Source organism: Anas platyrhynchos, chromosome 23, assembly GCF_047663525.1.
Source record: "Anas platyrhynchos isolate ZD024472 breed Pekin duck chromosome 23, IASCAAS_PekinDuck_T2T, whole genome shotgun sequence".
Classification (NCBI taxonomy): Eukaryota; Metazoa; Chordata; class Aves; order Anseriformes; family Anatidae; genus Anas; species Anas platyrhynchos.
This window is the reverse complement of record NC_092609.1, coordinates 612,100-629,005: the sequence shown is the minus strand read 5'-3', so window position 1 is coordinate 629,005 and position 16,906 is coordinate 612,100.

Below are 16,906 nucleotides of genomic sequence, written 5' to 3'. Positions count from 1 at the left end.
TGAATGAAGCAGATGTTGCGCGCGCGACCATACGGCAGGAATTCTCCGCCTGGATCTGCAGCCTGAGTTTAATTAGCCACCTGAGCCCCATTCTTCCTCCTGGCAGCAGACGCGCACTTTAATTAATCATCTCGTTTTATTTACAGGGAGAACACGCACTCTGCCTGTGCCCTGCCTGCATCTCAAGCCCCCTCTGCTTTTATGGTCCAGGTCTGGCTGCTCCCAGCCCAGGCTCCAGGTTGCCATTGCACAGGAGCTAAAGCTCGGCTGGCGTGGTGCTGAGCTCCAGGGGACGGGGCAGAGGAATGTGTTCGCCAGCAAAACGTCCTGAGGACGCATCCAAACAAGCCCAGGCTCCCCAAAGGACAGGACCCGCAGCTGGCTCCAGCAGGTAGCACCAGCACTCTCAGTCTCTTTCTAAAAAAAAATAATAGAAAAAAAAAAGAAAAAACAATAGAAAGAAAAAAAAAATAAAGAAAGAAAAAGCAAAGAAAAAAACAAAACCACAGTAGGTTGGTCCTCCAAACACAAAGATTTAACAGTGGGGCCATGGGTGGGCTTAAATATGTCAGAGTCGTGGAAAAATGGAGCCTCGTTTCCCTGTTTTCTTTGGAAAAGACGAAGGCAGGCTCAGGGCAGTGAACCCAGAGCCAGCGATCCCGGCACACTGCTGGTTTCTGTTCCGACCCAGTGATCCCAGCCTGCAGGTCGCGGGATGGCTGCGTGGGGAGGCAGCGTGGGGCAGGGGGTGTTGGGGGGCTCAGAGGGGCACCGGCTCCCTGCTGCCTCCTGCCCCCTGCCGTGCCCATGGCCCATTCATGTTCTGTGCCTCAGGAGGGGGGAGAGCCTCCCTGCCCGAGAAATCCCCAGGTAATTGGCAAAGCACCAGTGCAGGGAGGGCAGCGGCGATGTCCAGCGCAATTGTACCGAGTCTGGGCTGGTGGCAGCGAGCTGGGAGGTTTTGGTCGTGCTCCAGGTCCCCATCAGAGCAGCTCAGGGCACAGCCTCGTGCCAGGAACCTCCTCGGTGGGGATGAGGAGTGCCAGAAGCTGGGGACCCGTGGCAGCATGATCAGAGCTGCTCCCACCCTGCCCCTTCCTTCTGCTTGTGGCCCCCGCTGGCCGTGGGCACCGTGACAGTGACTTGCACGGGTCTGCAGGAGGAGAGGTGACTGCAGGAGGATGGGCTGGGGGCTGGGATGGGCTGGGGGCTCTGCAGGAGTGGATGGGCTGGGGGCTCTGTCCTGGAGGGCACCGTGCAAGGCAGCCTCTGAAGGGCTGTGGGTGTGCTCCCATGGACAGGGGCTTGAAAGACTGTGGAGGGGAGAGGGGAGGAGCAATACGGAATAATATTGGGAGTGTAGAGATAAAAAAAAAAGGGTTGCAGAAAGATGATTATAAAAGCACAACCCGTTCCATATGCAGCCAGCCGAAAACCCACCCAGTGCCTGCGCAGGGAGCTGGGTCTGGCGCAGCGGCCGCGCTCAGCCACGGCACGCAGCCACCGAGCCGCTGGCACCGGCCAGCAAAACAAACACGGCGCGCGGGGCTGCTCCAAGGAGACCTGGCTGCCCCCGCGCCTGGCCCCAACCCCAGGCATTTTCCAGCTGCAGAACTTTCCATGACAAAGAAGGGTTTCAGGAGAGGAGCCTCGGCGCACCGGGAGGAGGAGAACAGGAGCCGGGAAGCGGAGGAAGGCTGCGACACGGGGAATGGGGAATGTGGCTTGTGCGGGGGACCTGGGCTTGTGCCATCGCCTCCCAGCCCTCCGTCCCCAGTGCCTGGGGATTGTCGAGGGGGGCAAAGCAGCAGCACGCAGGGGGCACTGCTCAGCTCAGCCCTGCACAGGGCTCCAGGGGCTGCGTGACCCTGGCTATAGCATGTGGCATCGCCTCACACCCCCCTAACAAGACCTTGACACACAGGTGGTGATGTTTTGGCCTTCAAAGTCTGAAATCGTTTTTTTCTTGACCCAGCCTGTAGCTGGTGTCCAGCGTGCAAACAGCAAAGTGCTGCTCCTGCAGCTCCTGCAGCCCCCGTGTCCCCCCAGCCTTGCCAAGGTGCCCTCGCTCTGCCCAGGAGCCCCTCAGGGTGGCACCGAGCGGGTCCCAGCCCCTCCGGGTGCCTCGTGCATGGCAGGGCAGGTACCTCGGCCCTTGGAGCAGAGCTGGCCAGGTCTGAGCACGGGAGGCAGAGCTGGCCGGGCTTGCAGGTGGCTTTCTGGGTCAGATCCTGTGCCAGGCCTTCCCAAAATAGATCCTCTATTTTAATCCGTTCGTTATTTCTTACCGGTTTCCACAAAGCACTTGTTATTTCTATGTCCTGTGCCATTTGTCTTCCCCTTCCAGGCGTTCCTGCTGCCAGACGATGGCCAGTGGTGGCTGCTGCGGGCGTTTGATGGCACGCTGCTCAGAGCCAGCCCGGGGAGCACCTCACTAGTGACAGAATTTTATGTATCCGCTGTTTTTTTTTCCTTCCTATTTCAGTCTTTTTCCCCCTCCAATAAATCCTAACAGCCCAAAGTGCAGGGCCGAGGAGCAGCAGCTCTGCTCTCACCCCCTCTGCTCTCCCTGCAGCCTCTCAGCTGCCCGCGAGGCACGGCCTGAGCCCCTGCCCAGCACAGGGGGATGCTCTGCCTCGGGGTGCCCTGGCGCAGAGCTCGGGGGGCGCACAGATGGTGCCTGGTGGGGATGGGGCCAGGACCCCCGGCGCTGCCCCTTCCATCATCCCGCCCGCTCCGTACGGATGCGCCCCATCCCCGGGGTTGTCTCCGGGTGCGCCCCTCGGCGCAAGGCAGGCGAGGGCTCAGCCCCGTGCCTGTTCCCAGCCATGTACCGGGGCCAGGGCGCGCTGCCCTTCCCGGGAGGGGCTCAGCACCCAGCGGGCCCCGGCTCTCCTCATCTGGTGGGGATGGGGGGAGGCAGCGCGGGCTGGAAGGGGCTGCAGGGGCGCGGTATCGTGTTCTCTGCTCTGCGGCGCAGCATCTCCTTGAAGCGTGACAGCCGCGATTGCTTCCAGATGCGGCGCCTCCTCGCCTCCAGCCGGCCGGGGTGGATGTGGTAAACTCCGCGATGGAAACCAAAACCCGCACCAGATGTACCGTGTCAGCGGCAGTGCCGCGCGCATCTGGCCGCGACGCGCGGGCACGGCCGCAGCCCATGGCCGGCGCTGCTCCTGCACCGCAGGGCACGGGCTGGGGCTGCTGGGGCACGGGGAGGGGGAGGCCAGCACCGCACCGTGACCAGCACCCCCGGCACCGCGGGAAGGACCCCGCTCCCGGCCCCTGACATCAGCGGTGATGTCAGGAAGGACGGGGATGGGTGACTCGATGGGATAAATGGGGAGAGAGGAGGGTCTGCTGCCTGCACACGCGGCTCTTGGCAGGCGGCGGCGGTGAGGGAAGGCAAGCAGGAGGCTGACGGCAAGCCCAGCGCTCTTCAAAGGGAAGAGGCTCAGGGGCAGGGGTGGGGACTGGCACCCAGGGCTCCAGCTCTGCCCTCACACCATGCTGCAGGCTGGGCTTTCCCCCAGGGAGCTGCAGGAGCATCTTTTAGGGACAGACCCAACTGTCCCTACAGCTCACCCCTGCCGAGTGCTCATCGCCACAGCAAGCCCGGTGCAGTCCCCTGCTTCCATCCAGACCCTGCCCCGCACCTCGGACCCCGCACCAATAACAATTATCCCAATGCACCTCCTTCTCAGAGGACTTGAGAGAGGCAATTAATCTCAGTAACAGGCTTTGAAGAGAAGAAGTGCTGTCTAAGCACTGCGCTCTTATCCTTTTGATGGGGTTAGCTGCGCTGGAATATGAGCGAAGACATTTGGAGTAAATTAATAACGAGTTTAATGGCATCCAAAAGTTAGGGAGATGAAGCATTTGAAAGGGGTTTACAGCCTTACGGGGAGGGAACAGTGCAGTGAAGGGCATGTTTTCTTCATCAAGCCAGCTCCTCGGGCTCCAGCACGGCTGAGCCTCCAACCTCTGTGCCTCTCACCCACGGCCGGGCGCAGCTGTGCCAGGTCCCTGCCCGCAGCCTGTGAGCACAGGGCACAAATGGCAGGAGCGGGGGGCTTCCCCCAACCCCCAGCCCCAAAATTTTGCTCATGCTGTTGCTCTGAGGGTGTATGAGCAGCTCCTTGTGCCCACACCACCTCTCCCAGTGCAGCAGGGGGAAGGTCGGGGCGCTGCAGCATCCCTGCAGGTGATGGGGAAGAATCCCTGAGCTGCAGCAGGTGCCTGGGGCTGTTTTGCCATGAAAGCGACACGGGAGTGAAGCACTGCAGAGACCACGCGTTTTCCTAGAGGTTTATTTATGACAGAGGCGAGATACGAGCGTCTGGCCCGGCTCCCAGCGCGAGCATCTGATGCCGCGCACCCCGTAGCTGGTGTTTTTCTTGCTGTTTTTGTGTTTTCAGCCTGATTAATGCCCTCGTGGTGGCTGGAGCGTGGAGACCGCTTTGTGTTTTGCCAGCAGGCTCCAGCTCTAACGTAATTTCCACAGCCGAGCTGGGGCTGGGAGGCAAGGACACGTAAGAAAACATTTTTCACCAGCTTCCTCACATCGTCCCGCCGGCCTGGCCCTGCCCGCTCCCCGGGGTCAGGCAGCCTGCCGGGACAGGACGGCACCCAGCCCTTCCACGAAGAGCCCTTCGCCCACTGTCCCAGAGGGGCTCGAGGCCGGGGAGCCTCAGCGAGGGGTTGGGGGGCTGCCAGGGGACCCCTGCCCCGTACGTGGAGCTGCCGGGAAGGGACAGGACCCATGCCCAAGCACACAGACATTCACAGCTCTTCTCTAGACCTCAGCACAGAGAGAAATCAATCCCGTAGTCAGGAACACATGCCTAGGGAGTACCCAGATTAGCTTTTTGCAGCGGTGCTAATTACTTTGAATTAATTAGCAATCAGTTAACTCTGGGTTATAAAAGCCCCTGGTGAAGGAGAAGGCCTAGCTAGAGGGCTCTGAGGGCTGGGAAGAGTGCTTTGTGTAGCTTTTATTCCCCTTTTTTGCCTTTCTTTCTGCTCTGTTGGGGAAGTGGAAAGGCACAGAGGGGATATAAGGACTTAATGTGATCCCAGCTGCAATCAGGCGAGCGAGTGGCAGAGAAATGTTGCCATGGGGTGCTTGGGGATGCTGGCTGCAGGCAGGGCAGAGCGCGGCTTCCTGGAGAACGCAGCCAGCTCCCAGCAGCAGGCCGGGAGGGAAGCAGCCTCAGGAGGAGAAATGGAGATGTGAGCGAGCTGCAGCAGCTCCAGGGGCTGCTGAGGGAAGATTTCCTGCTCCCAAGCTCAGCATTTTGCATAACGCGCTCAGGAGCCGCAGTGGCTGTGGCATCTCGGGGCTAGGTGTGACTTCCAGCGAAATGAGAACCTGTGGGCTGCAAATTCCTGCTGCTGGGGCCCTGAAACCAGCCTGTGTCTCACGTCTGCAGCGAGTGCACGAGGTGCGTGCGTCCTACAACACACACAAATGTCTGTGCACGCCTCTCTGCCAAGGCACGGGGTTTGCTCCCTGTCCTGTGCCAGGAGAGGTCGATGCGCAGGGTGCTTGAGATGAACCCACAGCAGGAAAAGGGGGAAATGGATGTGCTCGCTGGCATGAGGGTGGCAAGAACCGCTGGGAGCTGGGCTGGTGGGGGCAGAGCTCCCCTTGCCAGCCAGGGAGCTCCAGCAAGACGTTTCCTGCAGCTCTGTGTGATTGTTGGCACCCGGCGCGGTGATTAACGCTGCTGGGCCATGGTGGCACACATATGTGGGGAGCACATCACTTTTTCCAGCGGCCTCTGCCTAAATGCTTTCAGCCAAAGGATCTGGGAAGCTTTCCAAAAGCAACCAGGCTTTCTGCAGGCAGAGCACCACCGAGTGCCCAGAGGCCCTATTAAGGCTGCTGTGAGCTCTGCAGCCCTGCCCTGCCGGCGGGGCTGGGACCCAAAAACACGGCCCCGTTCCTGGAGGGGCAGGAGGAACGTGTCCTGCCCCGTCCCTGCTGGCAGGGCTGCAGCGGCTCTGCCCAGGGGCTCGGCCTTCCAAAAAATGGAAAATGGGGCTGGAGCTGGCGGGGAGAAGCTCAGGAGCCCTGAGCTCCCCTGGGTACGAGGGAGAAGGATGTGCCTTGCAGGGGAGCAGCTACAGCACGCAGCGCAGCACAGCTGGTTGGCTGTTTGTTTAAAAACAGACAGGAATATTTAAAAAGCGCATCTCTATAACGCGTGTGAGTGTGCAGATGTGCCTGGACGTACACATCCACACGCCTTTGTTGAAGGAGCCCTCTCATCCTTTTTGCAGGGAAGACATCTGTCTTCACTTGGGCTGGATCGTTACCACGTTCCACGCTGCTCCTGCCCTGAGTTTCGCAACGCCTCCCTGGGCCTGGCTCCCGCTGGGCTCTGAAGGCTTCCTGGGGGGGTTCGGGTGCTGGGGCTTGGCCATCAGTCCCCAGCCCTGCTCCTGTCCCCAGCATGTGCCCGGTGCTGGCTGCACCCCTGTCCCGTGGCACCACCGCCTCTGCTTTGCACTCCAAAGCTTGGCTCCTGCTCCCCTGAGCTCCTCGATGTGTGTGTGTTGTGTGAGTGCCTGCAGGAGGAGGTCACTGCCCGGGCTGGGCACAGCTCCCCACCGCTGGCCCAAACCCAGCCAGCAGCTGGAGGAGAGGACGGTGCCTGCTTGGTGCCGATCCGCACTGAGTGTGCCATGCAGCGGGGGCTGGTGGGGGCAGCTCTGGGGCCCTGTGCTGCCCCCGGGTGCTTTCCCCGTCCTCTGGGCTGCATCGCCTGGAGCAGAAGGGATCTGCAGGGCGCAGGCAGCCTCTGCTTTGGAGCCCTTCAGCTCGCTCCGGGGCAGCAGCTGGGGGAAGAAACTGCGGCTGAGCTGCAGGGCACTGCCTCTCCTGCGGGGCTGCCGTGTGCTGTTACATGGCTGCAGCCAGCCCCAACTTCTGAGCTGTAACTACGCAATCAGGCTCTCCAGCGCAATAATTCCACAACCTTTCTGGAGTCCTGTATTAAATAAAGTACATTTACAGAGTATATGAATTCCAGATTCAGCCCGGGACTCCAGGGACACTTATTCCTCTCCTGGAACTTGTATATCCGGCCCTGGGATGAAAACCCCCTAAGCCCCAAGCATAACAAGCATTTCTTGTGTTTTTTCTGTCTCTGTCACATCGGGCATGTAGGATATGCTCGGGCTGATAAACAGCATCTGGTTAGAGTCAGGTAAGGACCACTCTGGGGAATAAGTTTGTGGTCAGCTGCCAACCTTTCTCTCCCTCCTTAATGTGCTTTTGCAGATGGATGAAAACTGCAGCCAGTCGAGGTTCTGGTTTCAGATAGCGCCGGGGAGAGGAGGGAGAAGGTTGCGCTCAGCCCTCATCCTATCGGGGCGGCTCTGCTGCCAGGGCTTTGCTTAATGAAAGGCACATGCACAGCTGAATCATCCCGGCTCCTCGCGGGGGGATGCAGAGGGAGCTCCAGCAGCTCGGAGGAGCGGGGGCTGGCGTGCGCAGCCCCCTCACCTCGGTGAGTGCAGCTCCTTCAGCTCTGTGCTTTTGGCTCCAGGAGCCCATCTCACCACGATGGGAGCCGGCGAGTGGGGGCTCTGCAGGGCGCCTCGTGCCCCGTCCCAGCACCTCGCTGGCCTCTCCCTGCTCTGCGCCCTCGTAGCGTGCCCACCCCGAGCCCTCCGGTGCTCCAGCCATGGGGACCGGCCCCTACTCGCTTCTCCTCCTCTCCTCCTCCCCGTCGGAGCTGCCAATTGCGCCTCCTTTCCCACGCAAAGCCAGCCGAGAGGCCAACCTCCCCCTCCACAGCGAGGGAAAGGTGCCAGGGGGGAAATCCGAGCCGAGCAGCTCTGCAGCCTGCTGACCCCCTGCTCGGGGAGGATGGGCTCGGCTGGCGAGGCGGTGGCCGTGACCACGTCCCAGCGCTGCCTCGGGGCTCGGCATCAAACAGCTGGTGGCCAGAGCCGGAGCTGGGTGGCGCTGGGCTCAAAGGACCCAGGGTGAAATGCTGATGGTGTCGGTGCAGGAGGATGGATGGTGGCACGAGAGGCTGTGCCCAGCAGCAGAAATGCCCAGATGCCACCTGTCCCCGCAGCCTGCTCAGCTGGCGCCCGATGTCCCCACGTCCCTGTGCTGCGCTCTCGAGGAATGGAGCAGCGCTGTGCTGGGCCACTGGATTTTTGTTGGAAACCTGGAAGTCCTCCTGGCCCCGTGGGATGGCTGACGGCTCGCTGCCAAGTTCTGGAGAACCGTCCCAATTCATGTTCCTCACAAGCCCTTTTTTCTGCAAGAGAAGGAGGAAATTCTTGTATAAAAATGGAAATGCGCCCCTTTTGCCAAGCTATTAATTCTGCTTCCTATGGAAACCGAGACATCCCTGTCTTTATTCTTTCTGCGCTGAACTTCCAAGTTTATTTTTATGCCCAGATTTGGCAAAGCACTTAAGCCTGAGCAGTGTTATGCGTGAGCTGAAGTCCATCCCTGCGTGAGGGTCTATTGAAAACACCTCACGGCGCCCGCAGCCATGTGCTTCAGCAACACCCCCTTGCACCGGGTTTGTTCCTCACTACAGAGACTTTCTTTTTTTCTCCTTGCCAAGTTATCATTTGCTTTAATTAATTTCGCGCACAGAGCCTGGGAGTTCAGTGGTGGTTTCAGGCCTCTAGAATAGCCAGGGAAACCAATTTAATTAGATCAAGTGAGCCAAAGTTACTTAAGCGATTCGTAATAAGTTCCAGGTTCTCCCACACCAAAGGGTTTCAGCCGAGGACAGGAACTTCCTGAGCGTGTTCTGCAGCGCGGGAGGAGCGGGGCCGCAGCCCGGGACTTTTAAACCTGCATCAGCTGAACACTTGTGCGTGGACAGCGGGGAGCACCCGGCGGGGTGCGGGGCGGGCGGTGCCGCGGGCTCTGCGCCCCCGATGCTGTGATTTTGGCTGCACCTCCGTGGCCTGAGCTGCGAGCACAGCAGCTCCCCATGTGCGTGGCTTTCCTCCGCCACCCCCCTAGCGAAGGGCTGCAGGACGCGGGGCCCTTCCCGGCCGTGCAGGGGCTGCCTGCAGCTGGGACCCCCGGTGCCTCCCAGCCCCGCTCATGGGCTGCCCTCCAAGGCAGCGCGAGTTTCTGGCTGCGAGTATTTATGTTGTTAAAAACCTGTGATCAAAACAGTTTTCCCTTTTTTCTGCTTGCTGGGAATTTCATGTGGGTGTGTAAATCTGTCTGGAAATCTGTTCCTTTTGCAGGCAGATGGAGCAGGTTGCGCTCGGCTGCCCCGGCTCTGCTGGCACTGAGGCTCTTCCCCGCGCTGGAGGTAGGAGCTGCCCTGATCCTGGGGTGCTGCCTGTGCTGCCCCAGTGCTCCCAGCTTCCCGGGCAGGCTGGAGCAGTGTCCCAGCACGCCAGATGAACCCTAGCTGCAGGCAAGGGGCTGGCTTCAGCCACTTGTCCTCTCTGCTGGAGCCGCCAGTAACGTGTCTCACTGCAGGGGCGTTTGTCCCCCGGTGCCCCTTGTGAAGGATGGAGCCGGGCCAGGCAGCACATTTTGGCACCAGGCGTGTGCCAGCCCTGCTCCTGTGGCTCTCAGGGCCAGCTGTGTGCCCCCACGCCCTCAGTTTTGCTTGCAGGGAGCCTGCCTTTGCTGTTACCACAGAAATAGTGGCTGGGCTTTGCACGCTGAAGGTTTCTGCAGCCCTTGAGCAGCATCTCAGCCGTGGGCACAGCTCTGCTGCTCCCTGCACCTTCCCGGGGAGCACGGAGACCCCCGGCTCCACTCGAGCACCCGGAGGCCACTTTCCTACAGGAGGCATCACCTCGCATGGAAGGCTGGAAGGGAGCGTAAATTAAACCTACGCAAGAAACAACTTAATTATTGAAGAATAAAGATCCCATTATTCTCTCCCTGCCTTGAAGCAAGAGGGAAAAATCTCTCATTTCCTTCCGAAAGTCAAATGAGGGTGGGAGAGGTTTATAAGCCTGGCACGGGCGTGGGGAGCAGCCAGCACTGCGGGCACCTGGCGCCGTGCTGCGGGCACGGAGCCGCCTGGCTTTGGGCACCTGCGGCTGCGCCCCCCGCACGGACACACGAGGACCTTGCCACACTGACACTGCCTGCCGGGAACATCCCAGGTTGCTTGCACAAGCCTCGAGGGGGTGCGGAGAGGGGCTGGCTTCGACTTGCAAGAAGGCAGCCCCGGGCATGGGCATGGGTTATCCCGGTGAGCTGGGCACCTCTGGTGCATCCCTCCCTCGTGGTAACGCAGCGGAGTGGGGCTGCTGGCACCCTGGGGACAGGCACACCTGGGGTGGAAATAACCACCCCCCAGGTAAAACGGGTGCTTGGGGGGGAAAAACTGCTGAAACTGCACTTTTCTGGCAGCACAATAGTTGGGTCTGAAACAAGACATTTTAAGTTTACACCGTGAGCCAAAAAAAGTTGTAATTTGAATATACAGCATGGCACATTCCTCAGAAATTGATCATAAAGTTCTGCTAAAACACAGGCAGGGCCTGAGTAAAATAAATATTTTTGCTTCCAGAGGAGTGAAAGGTCTGGCCAGTGACTCAATTTATAATATTTTTAGCAGGTGATTCATCGAAGAGGGAAAAAAATACCCAGGGCAGCTGAATCCAGCTTTGTTTCCCCAGCACTGCGTCCAGGCGTGCCGGTGTCACCGGCACAGCAGCTCCATGGCTGGGGCCGCCCCAGCACAGCCCCGCTTCTTGGCAGGGCTCTGCCCGAGCCCCTGGCAAGCCCTGGGTGCTGCAGCTGCCCCGGGTGCTGGTGGCACCGAGGTTCCCCTGGGGGTGTTGTTTACCTCCAGCAGTGTCGGGAGCTGTGGGTTTGGACGGGGTTTCTTGACCACGCTCCACGTACCGCAGTGCTGCGGTTTGGAAGTGGTGAACGTGACCCTCCTGGCCTTTCCCCCTCCGCTTCCAGGCAGAGTTTTCTTTTCCTCCCCGCAGGTTCTGCCTCTCCCCAGTGTGCTGCAGGTCATGCAGGCTCCGGACACGTGGGCGCCTTCTGCTTGGTCACGTCCCCGTTTGTGCAGCGAAGGTGAGCACGGGGATGGGAACTGGGGAAATGGGTAAAAATACCTCCGTGTTCTTCCTTTTGTGCACTGGCAGCTCAGGCTGTGCTCCCCACGGGAAGATGCATGCCCTGAGAATTTGGTGGCTCTGGTACCAAAGGTGGCAGCTCTGCAGTGTGCACGTCCCCGTGTTGTGGTGAGCAAGGTGTGAGCGTGGCCACGGCCCCGTGTCCCTGTACCCGGACCCCCACTGCTCCTCTGCCTGATGTGGTGGGAACTGGGTGGTGCTGGGGCTGCAGCCCTGCGGGAGCTGCGGGCACTAGTGGTGGGCAAGCAAAGAGCAGCCTCTGAACGAGCTGCTTGCGATGCACGGGACACCTGCTCCCGGCTATAAAAATGGATTAGCTGCATTGCATCTGGAGCCCATCCAGGCAGCAGCGCCTTCCCCGGGATACCATTTGGCAGGCAGAGCCCGTGGCCTGAAAACATAATGAAGGGGAGCGAGGGGACAAGACACAGAGTTGAAAGGAGGGTCTGGAAGCTGTGATCCTCTCTCGGTGGAGAATCGGAGAGCTTTGAGCTGCCCCAGATGCGGCGCTGTCACCAAGCGCTGGATCCTGCCTCTCCACCCGCCCCTTGCGATGCCTTTTCCATTGTTCTTTGTACTTGAGTCTGGTCCCAACATGCTCCCAGCTGGCCGGGGCTCCAGCCTGGATATGAACAGCAGATACAGATACTACCTCATTGTGCTCGGAGCGCTGGAAGGACTACATGGCCCAACGCAATCAGAGCGGCGATACACGGCACACCAGGCGAGCCCTCCTCCTTCACCGGGCACCCGGGGCACACGGTGCCACCTCCAGCACTGCCCGGAGAGCCTGAACCCGAGCCCCTCGCTCAGCACTCCCAGCAGGGCTCAAGTCCTGCCCCTGGAGTCCTGCGCCAGAAATACTCCCCAGTATTTCTTGCATATACTGTATGCATTTCCTCCAGTCACCTGGATAAATCTCGTTCCCCTGCTAGGTGTCTGCCATAATGCAGTTCTGCCTGGATCGTGAGCCACATGTGGGGTTTAATTGTGCTCCGAATACCAATTATTTCACGTACTCGTGGAGCAATCTTTGCCCCAAATGATGCAATAGGGGAACTGGAGCTAAGCTGAGGCTCCATTTGGGTGATTGCTATAAATCTGCTTTTATTACAAGCTTTCTGGTCCGTGTGCCACTCAGCCACTGACGCTCTGTGATCCTTCCAACTCAGGCAAGGCCGAAAGCTTGGGACCAGCTCTTGGAAAACAACTGGGAAAGTCAGGGTAGCAACTGCAGGCTCGTGTTTCTGGCTTTTGCAAGGCTTGGAGAAGCTCTGAGGTTTGTGACACTGCAACACACGGCACCAACGGTGGCGATCTGAAATGTGCTGGGTTTTGGAGCAACCAAGCAGCTGAGGAGGCATGGAGCTGGGAAAAGGCAAGGCTGACGGACAGCTGTGGAAAACCAAATTGCTCAACTCAGACCTAGGAGGGACCATCCTGAGCAAGGGCTCCAGCTCCCCAGGGGCTCGGGCTAGGCGCAGGATTGCTCTGCGGATGAGAAACCATCGTGGGAGCGGCTGTCCCACCTCCCAGTGCCGCTCCCCATGGCTGGCAGCCGCCTTCTTCCCAGTGCTCCTGCCCGGAGCCGAGCACGAGCGGCACCCCTGAGAAGGGCAGCTGGAACAAAGAGTGCTCGGGAAATTCATGTGGCACCAGCCTGAGCTCAGCGACCGCGCCGTGCCGAGGGTGCGCAACAAGGGTCAATGAAGCTGCCACCACGCAGCCCGGCAGGGCAAATTAAATGCCAATTTTCTGCACTGCTGAAGAGGCGAAGAACCGAAATGAGAAATAACAGGAAGTTTCAGCTGAAAAGAAAGAGCAAGTTGGGAGATGGGAGTTGGAGGCTGGACGGCAGCCAGCGATGAGACAACCTCGTGCGCCACTGCCCTCTGCCGCAGCCCGCAGCGCTCTCCTCCCGCAGCCAGCCCCGGTGCGGTGTGGGGCTGGCAGCGTGTGGACCTGAGCCTGCCTGAGCACAGCTCCTGGCTGCAGTGCCTGGGATGCAGCGCATCCCCTTGGCGTGCCCATCCCAGTGGGATGTGCTGGTGTTTTGCTGCCGGCTCACTGGGAAGCAAATGGTTTTTTGCTGGGCAGGTGGGAGGCTGTGGCCCTCAGAGCAAGGTGATGGAGTGGGGCCCTTCCTAACCGAGGTACCCGAATTCTGCTCGGGGCCAGCAGGTGCAGACAGAGCTACCTGGGGGGACAGAAGTGATGGGAGGCTCCTGGGCTCTCAGCCCCATCCTTCCAGCCCCAGACGTGGCCCAGCCGAGTTCATCCAGCTCACCGACCTCCTGCTCTTTGCAGCAGGTGGGAATGCAGAGCACTGGTTTAATTCCCTCTGCTTGGCAGGGGCTGCGCAGCTGCTGCAGGTCCCAGGGCTTCGGGAAGGTGACAGTGGCCAGGGCGCAGGGCTAGGACCGGGATCAGGCTGGGCGCACGGAGGCAGGGTGCAGCCTGTCGGTGCGGGGTCGTTCCCGGGCTGAGCAGACCTCGCCTCCTCCTTCGGGCAGCAGCAGCCCCTGCGCTACGTTCTCCGAGGATGAAATGGCTGCTCGCAGCCTGCTCATTCCTGCTCCTTGTGCTCCCTCTGCAGGGAGCGGCTGCAGGCAGCCGGGGGCCGGATCCTGCGCGCTCCTCTCCGCAGCCACCCGGAGTCAGGCTGGTGCTGCCCGCACCGCTGCTTTGGGGTGAGTTTGGGCTGATTTCTGTGTGTGTGCATGTGTAGAGCTGAGCCCCAGCCTCTGGGACCAGGCCATAGTTTGGGCAAACTGTGGGGCTGCGATGCCCCCTCAGGGCTCCAGAGAACGGGGAGGAGGTTTGGGGTTTGCCCCGGGGAAGGAAGAAGCTGGATGGGCAGCAGCGGCCTCAGGGCTGGGGTGCGGGATGCAGGGATGTTTCCAGAGCTATCCTGCTGCCACCAGAGCTCAGCAAACCCTCTCCCCGCAGCCCCGAGGACACAGCTCCCGCTCCTTCTGTAAGCAGAGAGGCTCCCTCCCCGCCAGAGGCCAGGCTGCCAAATTCCAGCCAAGAGCACATTTTTCCAGCATGACACCAGTGGGGCCCCAGCAGGAGACGCGGGATGCAGGCGGAGAGGCTCCGGTACCGGCAGTGCTGTGCGTGGATGGCTCGCCGAGCGCCGTCTGCCCAACTGGTTTCCTCTCCCAGCTCGGGGAAGGGCTGGCCAAATCTTACAAAACATCCTTTTTCCTTTCGCTCAGACTGTGTAGGGTGCACTGAGATACCCTGACGCCGCCTGGCCCTCCCTACTCCTGTCCATCCCCTTCCTTCCTCCTTGCTCCTTTTCCAGGCAGCTGCTTACGCAGGCGGCTTTCTAAGGAGCCCCGGGACAGGTAGCGGAGGGTGCCGGAGCCGGGACGAGCCTGCACTGGAAAGGTAGGAAGGAGAAGGGAGCCGAGGGCTGGGGCGCTCCCCAAGCGCTTGCCTGCGCGCTTTGCCTCAGGCTGGAGGGAGGAGAAGAGCAGGGAGCGAGGTCTCCTCAGCCACCCCAGCAGCCCCCCTGCGGCAGCAGACCTCGGAGGACACCCTGGAGCAGAGCATCGCGCCCTCCTGCCCGCTCCAGCCCCGCTCTCGTGGTGCTCCCCAGGGCAGAGCAGGGCAGCGGCACCTGCAGCACTGCAGCGTGGGCACGCCGGGCTCGCTGCCAGGGCCCGAGCTCAGCACGTTGCTGGCTTCCAGGGCGCTGCTGTGACTCCGTGTGTGTTGCCAGGGAGGAGCCGTGAGCGCTGGGGATGCTGCGTGCTGAGCTCCCACTGGGTGGTGGACAGGCAGCATCCCCTGGGGACCACAAGGGGAGATGTCCCCGGTGCTGTCACCCCGAGCAAACCACAGCAGGAGAAGGGCTCGGGCACAGCAGCCGCCCCCCGAGGTCATTGGATGCTGCCCCCACCATCCGAGCACCTCGCAGCCCAGCACCGCTGGCTCTGGGAGGGTTTGGGGTCAGTGCTGTTTATACAGAGGCTCCATGGAGGCATTTAAACACCACCCGGGTGACAGCCCGGCTCTTAGTCACAGTCCCCGGAAACTCCCGTGGAACTCTGCCCTGGGGCAGCAGCAAGGGCTTGGTGAGCCCCTTTCCCAGGCACATGGAAATTTCCATGGAATTAGTGTTCGGCTAATTATTACCATCTGCCTTCCCTCAGACCGCAGCCACCCCGCCGGCCAGCTCCTGTGCAGCGCTCCTTGGGGTGCTGGATGGGCTCGGGGTGCGGGGCCCCCCCAGTGCCAGCTCTGCCAGCAAAGCCCCCGCTCTGCTCTGCTCTACCTGTGGCTCCCTCCCCGTTCTGCAAGGTGCCTGAGGGGCTTCTGCGGGCATTGCCGGTCCTTGCCCTCAGGGAACAGCTTTCCTGGCAGAGTTTCATGGTGTGAGCAGCACGGCCGTGATGCTGCGTGCGACTACTCAGGGTCTCGTGGTGCATTGCGCAGCTGGGAAGCCAGCCCCACTCACACAGCCCCACTCACACAGCCCCACTCACACAGCCCCACTCACGCAGCCCCACTCACGCAGCTGTGCTCACCCCGCCAGGGCAGAGCTGTGCCAGGGCTCCTGGGGCTCCTCAGCAGGATCTTTCACTGCCCCGGGCCAGGGCTGGGGCTTGCAGATCATGGCACTGACCCTCGCTGTTGTCCCAAGGGACTGGCAAAGCCTCATTAAGCTTTGGCAATGCTTATCAGGTTGAGTGAGCTCTGGAGCGGGCAGTGTGAAATAGCACTCCGTGCCACTTGGGTTCCTGGGGTCTGGAAACCAGTTTTCCCTCCTAGGGCGATAGATAACTGTCACCGTTTTGGTGCCTTCCCCCTCCTGGCTTTCCCTGAAAGCCTGCAGTTTCCCAGCAGCCTGTGTTTGTTTATTGCTCACGGGGCCCCTGCCAAGGAGCACTGGGTGTGCAGATGTAACCCAAACAGCCACGCAGCGCCCAGCTCCGTCGGGAGCCGAGCACGGAGCAGCAGCACCGGTGACAGATTGCAGGCACGTCACCCACAGTGTGTCCCCTGCCTCGCTCAGCCTGTCCCAGCACCAGCGATGCCCGTTTGCTGACACACCTTGCCATGGCCTTGGCTCCCTTGCCCCCGCGCTGGTCCCAGGCTGGTCTGGTGAGGAGCGAGCCTGCCGACAGCCGGTACGCGTTGGTTCGGGTCAGCACAGATCCCTGCTTTGGCAGGATGGGCTTGCTAGGGAACACCGGGTTCTTGCAGCTTGGCAGAGGCTCAGCAGTGCCTCACAGAAGTGTATTTCTGAGATAAATCCTTGAAGCCTGCTCGCCCCGTCCCAGCCCTGCTGCACACAGGTACCGGCAGCCAGCCCCGTGCGCCCTGCAGGGTGAGCCAAGGGCTTGGTGTGGCCGCAGGCTGCGGCACGGCAGCCACACTGGGGTTTTTACATGGGCAAGGAAGGGCAGCGTTTGAATTGCCCCACATGGAAATAGCTGCAGGAAGTTCTTCTGAAAGCAGAGGCACCAAATTACAGGGCCGAGGCTTTGGGAAGGCTGCCAGAGCCCTGCCCTGTGCCCTCCCGGCCCCGCACACGGTGCTGCAGAGCCCGGGCAGCCTGGCACGGCTCGACCTGCAGGCACTCACACCGGCACAGCCCTCGTGTGGTGCTTCTTTTAAATGAATGCAGAACATAAGAGCAGCCAAAAGAGTGTTCCAAGCTCTGCATCTTAAGCCTGGGACTGAAAAAAACAAACCAAACAAGACGCCATCCCTTCACCTCCTTCACGTACCTGCCCCGAGCGGAGTCAGGGCGCTGGGTTTTGCGCTCCCCTTGCACGGAGCA